The sequence below is a fragment of the Phascolarctos cinereus genome, unplaced genomic scaffold (genome assembly GCF_003287225.1).
Source record: "Phascolarctos cinereus isolate Bilbo 61053 unplaced genomic scaffold, phaCin_HiC Scaffold_726;HRSCAF=1367, whole genome shotgun sequence".
Taxonomy (NCBI): domain Eukaryota; kingdom Metazoa; phylum Chordata; class Mammalia; order Diprotodontia; family Phascolarctidae; genus Phascolarctos; species Phascolarctos cinereus.
Window position 1 is genome coordinate 334,781,512 of NW_027556098.1, and position 12,629 is coordinate 334,794,140.

General features: G+C 39.2%; 1 protein-coding gene across 2 annotated transcripts in view; it reads right to left on the bottom strand.

The window, feature by feature from the left end:
- The window catches only part of LCP1 (lymphocyte cytosolic protein 1), a 96,726-nt gene that overhangs the window by 52,343 nt on the left and 31,754 nt on the right, over nucleotides 1-12,629 (bottom strand). The window contains exon 1 of one of the 2 annotated variants that reach the window (XM_020993733.2): nucleotides 3,396-3,524. The exons of the other annotated variant lie outside the window; for it this stretch is intronic. The gene's annotated coding sequence lies outside the window, so the exon portion shown is untranslated. Of the gene's footprint in view, nucleotides 1-3,395; nucleotides 3,525-12,629 lie in introns of those variants that run through there. 2 annotated transcript variants of the gene reach the window in all.

A 12,629-nucleotide genomic window follows, 5' to 3' on the forward strand; every position in this document is an offset into this window, starting at 1 on the left:
CATTTCTACTAATTTCAAAGTGAAATTTAATATTCCTTTCAATTACCTTAAAACATGATTTTGAGAAGGGGTTCATTGGCTTCCCAAGATTCCCAAAGTGACCCACAACACAAAAAAAGATGAAGAACCTGTGACCTAGAGGATATCTGTGAGGAAAATGGGCTGATTTAAGGCTGATGGGACTGAGAGAAGCCATGGTGGCAATACGCAGGCCTTGTAAGTTGGCTTGATGATCAGACAGGGAGTAGATCACGGGAAGGTTACTAAGACCCTTTAATGGGTGCTTCTTTCAGGCTTTTTACCATTTTGGTATTAGTTGCTTTTCTTTGCTATCTTGCACAAATCTCAGTCACTTTGTGTCTTGAGACTTTCTTGAGTCTCTCTCTTTAAGAAATCTTGTTAAGGCTTATATTTTCATACCATTGGGTGATCCAAGTCAACAAAGCCTTTACACACTATCTAATTTGAAATATGACACAAGCTCTCAAGGGTTCAGTTATCATGTTAGTGCAGATGATTCTGAGACATATAAACCCAGTCCTAACCTCCCTGCTGACTTCCAATCTCTCATGACCATCCGCCTTTTAGACATCTTGAACTAGATGCCTCAGAGGTATCTCAGGCTCATCTCGTCAAAAACAGAACTCATTATCTTTCTCTCCAAACTCTTTCCCCTTCTGAAACGTCCGTATTCCTGAAGGTAACAACAAGTTCTCCATCACACAGGCCCCAAACCCTGATATCATCCTTCCCTCCTCATTCACATTCACTCTAAATATCCAATCTATTGCCAAATCTTGTCATTTCTACCTTCGAAATCTCTCTTGTATGTGTCCTCCCCTAACAGAGCCAACACCCTGGTTGCAGACCCTTATTGCCTCACATCCAGGCTATTGCAATAAACTTCTGGTTAGTTTCTCGGCCTCAAGTCTCTCCTAACTCTACTCCCATCCCCCACTCAGTTTGCCAAAGTGATTTTCTTAAAAGTTCAGGACTGATCACATCACTTCTACCCAAAGAACTCCAGTGGCTGACTATTACCTCCAGGATCAAATATAAAATATTTTGTTTGGTATTTAAAGCTCTGGCCCCTTTCTACTTTTGAAGTCTTCTTACACTTTGCCTCCCTCTTTGATTGACTGGCACTCGTTTTTTTACTGTTCCTCATGTAGAACACTCCATCTCTTAAAGTGGTACCTTTTCACTGACTATCCCCCCATGCCTAATGTTCTTCCTTCTCATCTTGGCCTCTCAGCTGCTTTCAACACAAAGCTCAAATCCAGCCTTCTGTAGGATGCCTTTGCTAGCTCCCTCCTCCCTACAACACATACACACACACACACACACACACACACACACACACCCTTCTAGTGCCTTCCCTCTGAAATTTTTTCCCATTTACACTTTATATATCTTAGATGTAGTTATTTTCATGTTGTCTCTGCCATTAGAACGTAAGCTCCTTGAGGGCAAGAAATTGTTTTTTACTTTCTTTGCATTGCTAGCATTTAGCATAGAGCCTGGCCCATTGTAAATGTTTTTTAAAATGCCTATTGACTGACTGACTGGAAAGAACATGTCAAGAGTCAGATGAACTAAACAAAGAATACTGGGGAATTAGGAAGAGGGAGCTTCTGAGTGGTTGATTTAAGGGCAGATAACGGGAATTTTGTCCCTTAGACTAAGGATAAGAATTGAAGAAGGTATGTGGAGGAAGGCCAGTGGCTGGAAACCTGCAAGTGGACAGACGGCCAGAGAGTGTATAGAAAGCAGTCCCGAGGGGTCAGTAGAGCTGAAATAGATGGGAGTACGAATGTGATTCCAAAATTGGTTTAAGAACATGGATACTTGGTCAGGCAGATCAACTTTTGATACTTTAACAGAGATGGGAAGGGGGAGGGGTATGGTTCTACAAATTATTGACATTAGTGACCCTAATTACTCTTTTATATACTGGTAAACTTCACACACATGAACATTTTTTTTTTGAAATATGACAAAGCACATTTTGTTTTCCTGAAGTTATCTTTTGCTGGGATTTATTCAGGCCAGTGCTTTCCAGACTTTTTCAAACTACCTTTGCTAATAATATCCAAACAACTTCTTGGAGACTTGCAAAACATGATCTGAAAGTCACATTCTAGAATGTTCTCAGAATTTCTCTAGACTCTCTTTTTGTACTAGATTCCATGTCTTTACAGCTAATTCTATTTAAGTTCACCTCCCTAGTCTTCCCAACAGGCTGACTGGCTTAATGAAAATCAACTTAAAATCAACGTATGGTCTGGTGGGTGTGTGTGTGTGTGTGTGTGTGTGTGTGTGTGTGTGTGTGTGTGTGTGTGTGTGTGTATTCCCCTCTAATAGTTTGCCAGGCAAAGAGTCACTTTGGGGAAATGTGATTCTTCAATTAACAAAAATGAATTCGAATGTTAACAAATGGATCTCTAACACTAATGGCATGTTTGTTTTCTGTCAAATTTTTAAGCATCAGTGAGCACTTAATACTATTTGAGGATGATGATTTAATGAAGCTTCTTCCTAAGATACTCTGAAATCCATGGTTTCTATGTGTCTGGGCCAATTATTCATTGGTACTTTCAAAGAAGTATCCTTTGTAGCTCAGAGCTTTGTCCCCTAATATAATCTGACTTTTCATGTATATGTGGTGTAGAATGGCTTAAAACTCATGGAGAAAGCACTGAAATTAAGGAACACACACTGCCCTTACTTCTAATGGAGAAAAACAGAAAAAAGGAGACATTTCTGGCTCTGTATAGGTATCAAACGTATGCATTAATAATTCTAGTTTAAACCAAATGGCTCAAATAACCACAATCACAGTCAGTAACATAACTCAAGTTCTTCACATGTGAAAAAGGTAATTTCTTAGAAAAAGTCAGAACTACAGAAGTTAAAATTAAACCATCCTCTTAGTCCAATATGTACCACAATCTTAATAATCAATATGCATTTATCTTTAAAACATTTTAGCAACAATAAAGTCTAGTCAATAGTCTCACAGAGTAAGGGAAATACATGGAGATACAAGTCAATTAGAAAGAAAATAAGATTTTTCTAAAAAATCCATTTCAGTATTGCTCTAGACAATTTAAGTGGTGCACCCACCCACCCACCCTCCTCCAAAACCATTTGCACCAACAATGACACCCATCCTGGGCCGTTACACGTTTACCACAAATTTCCTGTGCAGTTAAACTGCTATACTGCTTGCCCGGGGCACTGTTCCTAGCAATGACAGGTGCCATCTTTCTTACTTTACCACCACACCGGCCCACCCACCCAACTAAACAGCCCTTAAAAAAAGAGTAAATTCATTGGCACCAGCATCACTGACATTGACGGAAGAAAGAATGACTTAAAGAATGAAAAATTACCTTGTGTAAAAAAAAAAGCTGTAGACAGTAGTGCTGGCGTTTGATTAGAGACCCTTCCTTTCTGGTCTGGAGAACTACTCTATCTGTCAACCTCCTGTATGTGGTCTAAAGGCAGGAAGTAAGTTGGGTGACAAATCATCATCCAGAAAAGAAATAGATTTTGTCTTTATAAGGACATTTTACTTACTTTTTTTTTTCACATCACCCTCCCCTACCACAATCACCTGACAGGGCAGGTCACACTGAAATGTAGAAGTCCCTTACCACTTCCTCTTCATAAGCATTTTTTCTCTCTCCTTCTCTCTCTTTTCCTTCTCTAAGCTTGCTTCTAGTGGGCACGCAGATACTTGCTCCTTTTTTGATAAAAAAGCCAATTTTTACCATGCTACTCTGTAGTTCTTGTTGTAACCATAGCTCTGGTGGCATTGATTGCTTACTACTTACAACAAAGATAAGCAAATCATGAACTTTTTAGTAAAACAACCAAACTAATCACTTGAGGCTAGCTGTCAGGGATTACTTTGGGTCAGCTTGGTCCAATCCACTCTCTCCCACCTCAGGGCAATTTACTTAAGCCAGAAAGGTCCCTTTAAGAGGACACCAAAAGGGGAAGGTTAGTTACTGTTGTAAACAAACTTCCACTCTAGCCTAAGGCATTATTTACTCATTTCTTTTATTTATAGTGCTACCACTGCCCTTACCTCAGAGGAATTCATTTAACCCAAACAAGACTTAAATTATTTAGAAGTTTCCTATAAAGATTAGCGTTAGGTAACCAAGACAGCTATCACAGCTAAATTAGTGGCTGCATTCCTTCACTTGGAACAGAAACGAGCTGAAGGGAAAAAAATAAAACCAATACTTTTTTTTTTTGCAAAATTACGATTAAGAAAAAATGAATGTTTATCATGCATAAAGCCTCAGGAATCTCTCTTGGAGGCAGATAACTATTCAATGTTTTATCTATGTATGCATGCAATGATCATCTGCAATGTATGAAATTTCATATGAATGAAGCTCATATCCTATGAGCTTTTATATAAAATAAGATAAATTTAGATTCACTGCAATGAAGACCAAAACAAAAAAGCAGAGGCACTCAGTGTAATCAAATGAAGAATTATTGGTTCTCAGATTAGAACTATTCCAGAAGGGACTTAACATGGGGGTGACTTTTTCTCCCTGTCCACTTAAAGGCTGAGTATTGTATTAGAGGACCACATTTTCTTCAGTTATCTACGCATCCCCAGAAGTACTTTACTTTGGGTAGGCATTTCAGAAGGCAAATAAATTCTTTAAACTACCAGGGAATCCGCCCTTTATACAGTAGGGAGAGTCTGCTGAATTTCACAGAATTAAAGAATTTGAGAGTTGGAAGGAAACTAAGCCTAATCCAACCTGAAAGGGCTATCCACTATAACATACCTGGCAATTGATTATCCAGCCTCTCTCTGCCTGCAGACCTCAAAAGGGAGACCCTACCAACTCTCAAGGAAACCCATTCCACTTTGGGAGAGCTCTAAGTGTTAGGAAGTTTCTTCTCACAATTTGCCTTTCTGCACCTTTCACCTTCTGCTCCTGCTTCTGCACTTTGGGGCCAAACAGTACAGGCATAATTCTGCACCACCCTGTATGCCTCCCCATCCCCACCATGACAGCTCTTCTAATACTTGAAAACAATTATCACGTTGCTCCCTTTCCTTCTCTTTCCAGGGCAAACATTCCCACTTCTTTCAACCAATCCTCATATGACATGGATTCAAGGACTTCAGGTTCCTTTGGACACTTTCCATCTTATCAATGTCCTCCTTTAAACTGTTGGTGCCCAGAACTGAACACAATACTCCACATAAGGTCTAACAAGGACAGAGTACCGTGGGGCTTTTGGTCACCCTCGACCTCTTCCAAAAGAACACAACAGTGGGCCTATCTCCTCCCTGTTCCTGGAAGCTATACCTCTCTTAATTTAGCCTGCAATCAAGTTAGCCTTTGTGTCTACTGACTTACATTAAACTTGTAGTCCACTAAAACCATCAGCTCTTTTTCAGGCAACTAGGTAGCATTAACAGATAGTATACTGGACTCAGAGTCAAGAAAATCTGAATTCAAATCCTACCTCAGACACTTACTAGCTGTGTGGCATTGGGCAATTCATTTAACCTCTTTGAGCTTCAATTTCCTCATCTGTAAAGTGGGAATGAAAATATCTTACAGGCTTGTTTGGGGGATTAAATGAGATATTTGTAATGTGCTTTGCAAATCCTAAAGTTCTATATAAATGCTATTATTATTATCCATATTTCTCTCATTTTGTACTTGGGAAGTTGATTTCCTTTTCTGTAACCAAGTATAAGATTTTATAATAAGTGCATCTTATTAAATTCAGTCCATTACCCTAACAGGGGTTTCTATAACCTGGAGCATGTGCACTTATTTTAAAATATTTTGATAACTATATTTCAGTATAGTTGGCTTCCTTTGTAGTCCTATTAACTAACTTTATTTTATGCATTTAAAAACACTATTCTGAAAAGAGGTCTACACCAGGACACAAAAAAAAGTTTAAGAATCATGCAGAATCTTGTTAAGATTCTTCTGCATTGTGACTGCATCAGTTATGTGAGCTATCTATCCCAGCTCTGTGTCATCTGCAAATAAGATGAGAATGCCTTCTATGCCTTATCCAAGTTGTTGGTGATCATGTTAAACGGTACAAGGCCTAGTCCAAGTCCCTGGGGTGGTTTACTGGAGACCTCCTGCCATTTTGACATTTAAAGCATTAACAACAACTTTGTGAATCCAGCCAGCCAGCTACTTCTGAACCATCAAACTGTCTACTCCATTATCTCTCCATCACCTTCACAAGAATACTACAAGATACTTTACTAAAAGCTTTGCTAAAAATAGAGGTAGACTGCATCCACAGCACTCTACTTATTTATTAATTTAGTAATCCTGCCAAAAATGGAATTGAGGTCAATCTGGCATGATCCATTCTTGATGAAGTCATGCTAGCTCTTTGTAATCACCTCTTCCCCTTCTAGATGTTTACCAACCATGTCTTTAACAATAGATTCTAGAATATTCCCCAGAATCAAAGTCAGGCTCACACTCACCTATAGCTTGCAGATTCTATTCTCTTCCCTCTTTTTTGTTTTTCAGATCTGGAGAAGATCCTTTAGGCTTCTTGTACCTCTTCTTTTTTTCCTATGATCTTTCAAATATCACTGACAGAGTCTCCACAATCCTATATGTCAGTTCTTCCAGAACCCAACATTGTAGTTCATCTGGGAAAGGTTAACTTGAATTTATTGAGGGCAGCTTAGTGTTCCCTTACTATTTCCTTGCTTATCTCGGGTATCAACCTCCTATTAGATATCTGTTAACAAATTGTTGAATTTGTTAAACTGAACCCACATATCACACCTACCTCACTAAACAACCTAATAGTAGTAGATGCATTTATTCAGCATATTCAAAGATGAAGGGATTGATTTTTTGCATTCTTTTTTTTAATTCTGAACTTAACAAACATCAAATAAAAAGAGCTTTTCCATATACAAAATTGAATAGAAAAAGAGGACTGTACATGAAGCTTTTAAATTAATATTTAGTATATGCCATAAATTATTAACTAGGAAACTCTAGTAGTAATGTACTAAATGGTGGCCTACTGACCTAAAGAGTTAGTGCTTTGGGGTTATTGTGGATCTGAGCACATACCCTTAAATAGCCTTAGTCTGATTCTGTACTTTCATGGATTCAATAATGAACAAGGGTCCACTATAGTTTCTTATAAAGAGAAAGAAGTAATATTTCCTATTATAACAGCAGCCTTCTGCATCTACTTGTGTCTGCATATCTAAGATCTGGGTAACCTGTAAGGAAAAGTACATTCAGAAACACAGACAGAAAGTACGAACAAAGATTTTAGCAGTCAATATGCATTTATTAAGTGACTACTACATGCCAGGTGCTGTGCTAAACCCTGGTAAAACACAGAAAGGCAAAACACAATCCTGCTTTCAAGGAGCTCAGGGTCTAATGGGGGAAATTAACAACCATGTGCAAACAAAATATACATAGGACAAACTGGAGAAAATCAACAGAGGAAAGTCACTAATATTAAGGGGGATCAGTAAAGACTTCTCATAGAAAATGGGATTTTAGGGCAGCTAGGTGGCACAGTGGATAGAGCACCAGCCCTGGAGTCAGGAGGACTTGAGTTCAAATCTGGCCTCAGACACATGATACTCACTAGCTGTGTGACCTTGGGCAAGTCACTTAACCCTGACTGCCTTGCCAAAAAACAAACAAAAAAAGAAAAAGGTATTTTAGCTAGGATTTAAGGGAAGCCAGCAAGCAGAGGGAGGAGGGAGAGAATTCAGCATTACCCTCAGAAACCTGCTAGTCTTTTTCACTTTAGAACCCATTATGTCAGAGCTTGTTAGATTACTCAGTAGACAGAGCTCTGGGCCTTGAATCAGAAGGACTTGAGTTCAAATGTGACCTCAGACATTATTAGCTATGTGATCCTAGAAAGTCACTTAACCTCTGTTCGCCTTAATCCACTGGAGAAGGAATAATAAAAACCATTCCAGAATCTTTGCCAAGAAAACTCCACAGGGTCGTAAAGAGTCAGACTTGACTCAATAACAACAGTAATAACACAGCTTTCACCCTCACTGCCTGCTTTCTCTGCTCTTCTTGCTGGGCAGAATGGCCGCTGGAATAAGTTATGAATTCCAAAGACCTGACTTGCAAATTCAAGTAATTTGAAGGAAGCCAGAACCTGTATGACATTGTATAAGTCACTTAACTCCTCAGCTTCAACTATCTCTCTGCTTCCATTTAGTCCTTATAGAACTCAATAACTCTTAAAAAATCCTTTTCCAGCTCTAAATCTATAATCTTATGATGTTTCTCAGAGCTGTCCGGCAATACCTTTTGTTTAGCTTAGCATGTTATAGTGGACAGAGAGCTGGCATCAGAGTCAAGAAGACCTGGGTTACCCGGGCAAATCACAATCCCCCAGGACCTACACAACCCTTTGAGACTCTAAGTTGCATAGAGAGTGTCAGCTTGCATTGGAAGAGGGAATTTCTCCATCTGGGTGTTCCCTATATCCCTGAAATTATAGCTCCAGATCCTATTCCTATCCGGATTTCCTAGAACAATGATAGTGCCTCCCTCCCCCCTCAAAAGATTCCAAGGAGTGTGTGATGACCTCATAGACAGTGAGAAGATGGGCCCGATCACGAGAATCATTTTCAAGATGATCACACCTACCCTTCTTCTATCATGGCTCAACATTCCTCCACCCCATTCCCACAGTGCCATACCCACTCTTAGTCTTCCCCTTTCTCCATGGATTGGCCTACCAGAGAAGTTAAAACCTAACTACACTTAGGTTCCCACCACAGCAACATGTATAATTGTTGGGATCTTCTCCATCCCCAAACATCTACTACCACCCCTTCCTTTCATTTTGGGTGAGACAGAGTGAGTTATGCAGGATAAATAGGCATGGATGGGCTATGATTTGCTTTGCAGATCTTGTTAACATTTTACCTTTGCTTCTCCAAACCTACCCCATCACCTCCATCCTTCATCACTTAGGTTCACAACCTCAGTATTATCTTCAGCTCCTCACAACTCAGCCCACATATCCAAGTAGTTGCCACATTTGATCATTTCTACCTCTACCACACCTCTTACATCTGATACCTTCCCTCCACTCACACAGCCACCACCCCACAGCAGGCCTTCATCCCATTTCACTGGACTATTACAACGGTGTCCAACTCTCCCTGTTCCCTGCTCTCTCCATAGTGTCTCCCCATTCTAGTACAACCTCCAAACACCTGCCAAAATGATGATTTTAAAGCATAAGAAACTATGCCCCTCTCCCCATGCAACAAACCACAATAACTCCCTTACTGACTCAAGGACCAAATATCAACTTCTTTGCCTGGCATTTAAAGCCCTTTGTGATATGAGCCCAAATTACCTTTCTGTACTGGTTATACATTATTCCCTTTCCTGTAGTCTACAGCCCAGCCAAACCGGCCCACCTTGCTGTTCCTCACCCTCGTGCTAAAACAACCAAACTATCCAAACATAAGTAGGAAATGGACAAAATATAACATCAATTAAACTGAACCACATAAGGCAAGAGGAATGCATTTATACTGAAAACTTTCTGCTCAACTGAAATCAGACATAATTAGCTTTGGCTTGTTTTTGTGTCATGAATGCGATGAATATCTAAGGTCATCATTAAAACTCATTATCTGGTAATTTTTCTATAAAAAGTATCTATAAAAAGAGCTATACAAAAGAAATTCTCTTCTTTGGCTAGTACCATCAATCGAGTTACCTGGATAATTAATTACTAACAAACCATCATAACTCATACGCCTGTCCTATCCCCCAGCACATATATATATAGATATATATACATATATATCTATACATATATATGTATAGATATATATATATTTAGAATGAAGCATATTTAAAAACACAGCTCTCCTTGAAAATTATTAATAGTAATTTAATGAGAACAAAGAAGTTTTTGTATTATTAATAAATAAAATGAAAACATTATTTATTTCACCTTCATCTTTTCTATTTTGTTTTATGATATACATAATATATTAATACATAGTGCATTTACATAATGCATAAATCAATATAATATATTGGGGAACACATGATTTAAATATTTTCATGACAGGGGTGATCAATCAAAAAAGTTTAGATACCCTCACCCTGGAACCCCTTCTAGAGTTTGTTCCACACTTCCTCACTATCTTTAACCTCCTGAGGCCTTAAGGCTACATGTGGCCCTCTATGTCCTCAAGTGTGGCCCTCTGACTGAATTTAAACTTCACAGTGGCCTCGAGGCCACAAGTTCTCCACCCCTGTCCTAGTTCCAACCCACCCACCCTCCCCACTGGCAGAAACTGAGAAGAACCAGGCTACCAGGTTTAAGCTTTTTTGTCAACACTTTCTTTTCTGCCCTCAAAATGTCTGTTCTCTCAACCAGCTTTCCAGTCCCAGAAGAACAGGTGTGTCCCTCTTCCAAGGCTTGACCTCAGAAACCTTTAACTATCAAACTGTGCTCTCAATTCTACACCTAACCCACTCTCTCAGGCACCATCTTCTTTGGATGATTCCCTCACTTTCCCACAATATTATCACTTTCTCCCTTTCCTTTTCCAGTGGCACTTTTTCTGTATTTATCCCCTAAATCTCCTATTAACTTAATTTAAAAAGAAAAAACTTATATTAAGCATGATTTCTTCTATCTGTCACTCAATTTCTTTTTCTTTTCAAGGTCATACTCTGCTTTTGAAATTAGTAACTTGTCCCTCCAACATTTACTTACCACCCACAAAGCCTTCCGCTAACTGCCTTATAATCCTGTTTCATTGCTCAAATTGAAACTGTGCTTGAAGGCCACTATTGATTATTGACCTCATAAACTTTATACACTGCTGCTAGTGTCAAAAACTTGGTGACTTTTTTTGGTCTTAGTCATCCTACCTATTCTACACTTTTTTTTTTCCTGAGCTTAAAGACTTAGCCCAAGGCAGCTAGGTGGCACAGTGAATAGAGCGCCAGGCCTGCAGTCAGGAAGACTCATCTTCCTGAGTTCAAATCTGGTCTCAGACACTTTCTAGCTGTGTGATCCTGGGCAAGTCATTTCACCCTGTTTGCCTCAGTTTCCTCATCTGTAAAATGAGCTGGACAAGGAAATGGCAAACCACTGTTGTATCTTTGCCAAGAAAACCCCAAACAGGGTCATGAAGAATCAAACATGACTGAAAACAACTGAACAGAAAAGACTTAGCCCACCTGCACTTCCACTATTCACTTTTTCACCTACACTCTTCTATTTCTCTCTCCTACAATGAAACACTTCTTTAAATTAATGTGTATTTAACTGAATTTAGGCTTTTTAAGGGTTTTTCCCCTAATGACTACGGGCAAATGGGCAGGTATGTAAATCAAACTCTGAAACTTCTTAAAGCCTAATAATAACATAGAACCCAACTAGGTGGTATAGCATAAAGAACATTGGACCTGCAGTCAAGAAGACCTGAGTTCAAATCCAACCTCCAACATTTACTAGTTATGAGTATGGGCAATTCATTTAGCCTCTATCTGCCTCAGTTTCCTCATCTGTAAAATGGGGATGATAATAGCGCCTACCCCCCAGAATTTTTGTGAGGATAAAAGCACATAATATTTGTAAAGCAGTTTGCAAACCTGGACGTAATATTTGTAAAGCACTTTGCAAACCTTAAATGGCAATATAAACGCTATTTTAAAAAAAATTATTCATGGACATATGAATGTCATAAAGCCTCTTCATTTTTAACTCGGGTTCTTTAACTGACTCATACTTCCTGTTCTTGTCTTGGTAGTCAGCTTTCTTGTGAGGGAACTCTAACTACAAGAAAGGAAAAGTTTTTAATAAACATTGACTTCTTATCCTAAAAATAAGAACCCTAAAGACTAGACAAAGATTTGTTTGATTGCTACAGCTTAGAGGGAATATAGCTTCCATTCCTAGTCTTCGCTTTCCTGCCTATTGTCCTATTTATGTAGGACATGAAACTAAGAAACCCAGGCTCTTAAGCCCAAGGTAGATGAGTCTATACTGCAGCTGGTTCCTGCTGTAGATCCCCAGGTATTCCTAGAATATGATCCCCAGATGGGTATTGACATCTTCCTTCCTGGCCCCAGGATGCCTGTCCTTCCCTACTGCAGCCACCCTTGCATTCCTGGGTGCCCTAGCTGATAAAGGCACTTCTTTCCCTTGCTCCTCAAAGATTTCTCCTCTGGCCTTCAGGCTAACCTGTGCCAATCTTCAAGTTGTCTACTTTATCTTCTTCAAAGTTGATTTTTGCCAAGCCCTCAGGAAATCCTACCCTTTTCCCTCGATCATCTTCTCTTTTTTCCAGCTGAATTTGCATTAATTATATTCACTAACCTGTTACTACAACCGGTTCTACTCTTAAGGCTAGCTAGCATTTATACGTTATCTCATTTGATTTTCCCAACAACCTTGAGGAGTAGGTGCTATTATTATCTTCATTTCACCAATGAGGAAACTGAGGCTGACAGTAGTTAATGACTTGCCCAGGGTCACATAAATTCCCTCTAGTGCTTCCAAGGTCCCTTCTAGCTCTAAACCTAAGATCCTATAATTTATAAACTCAA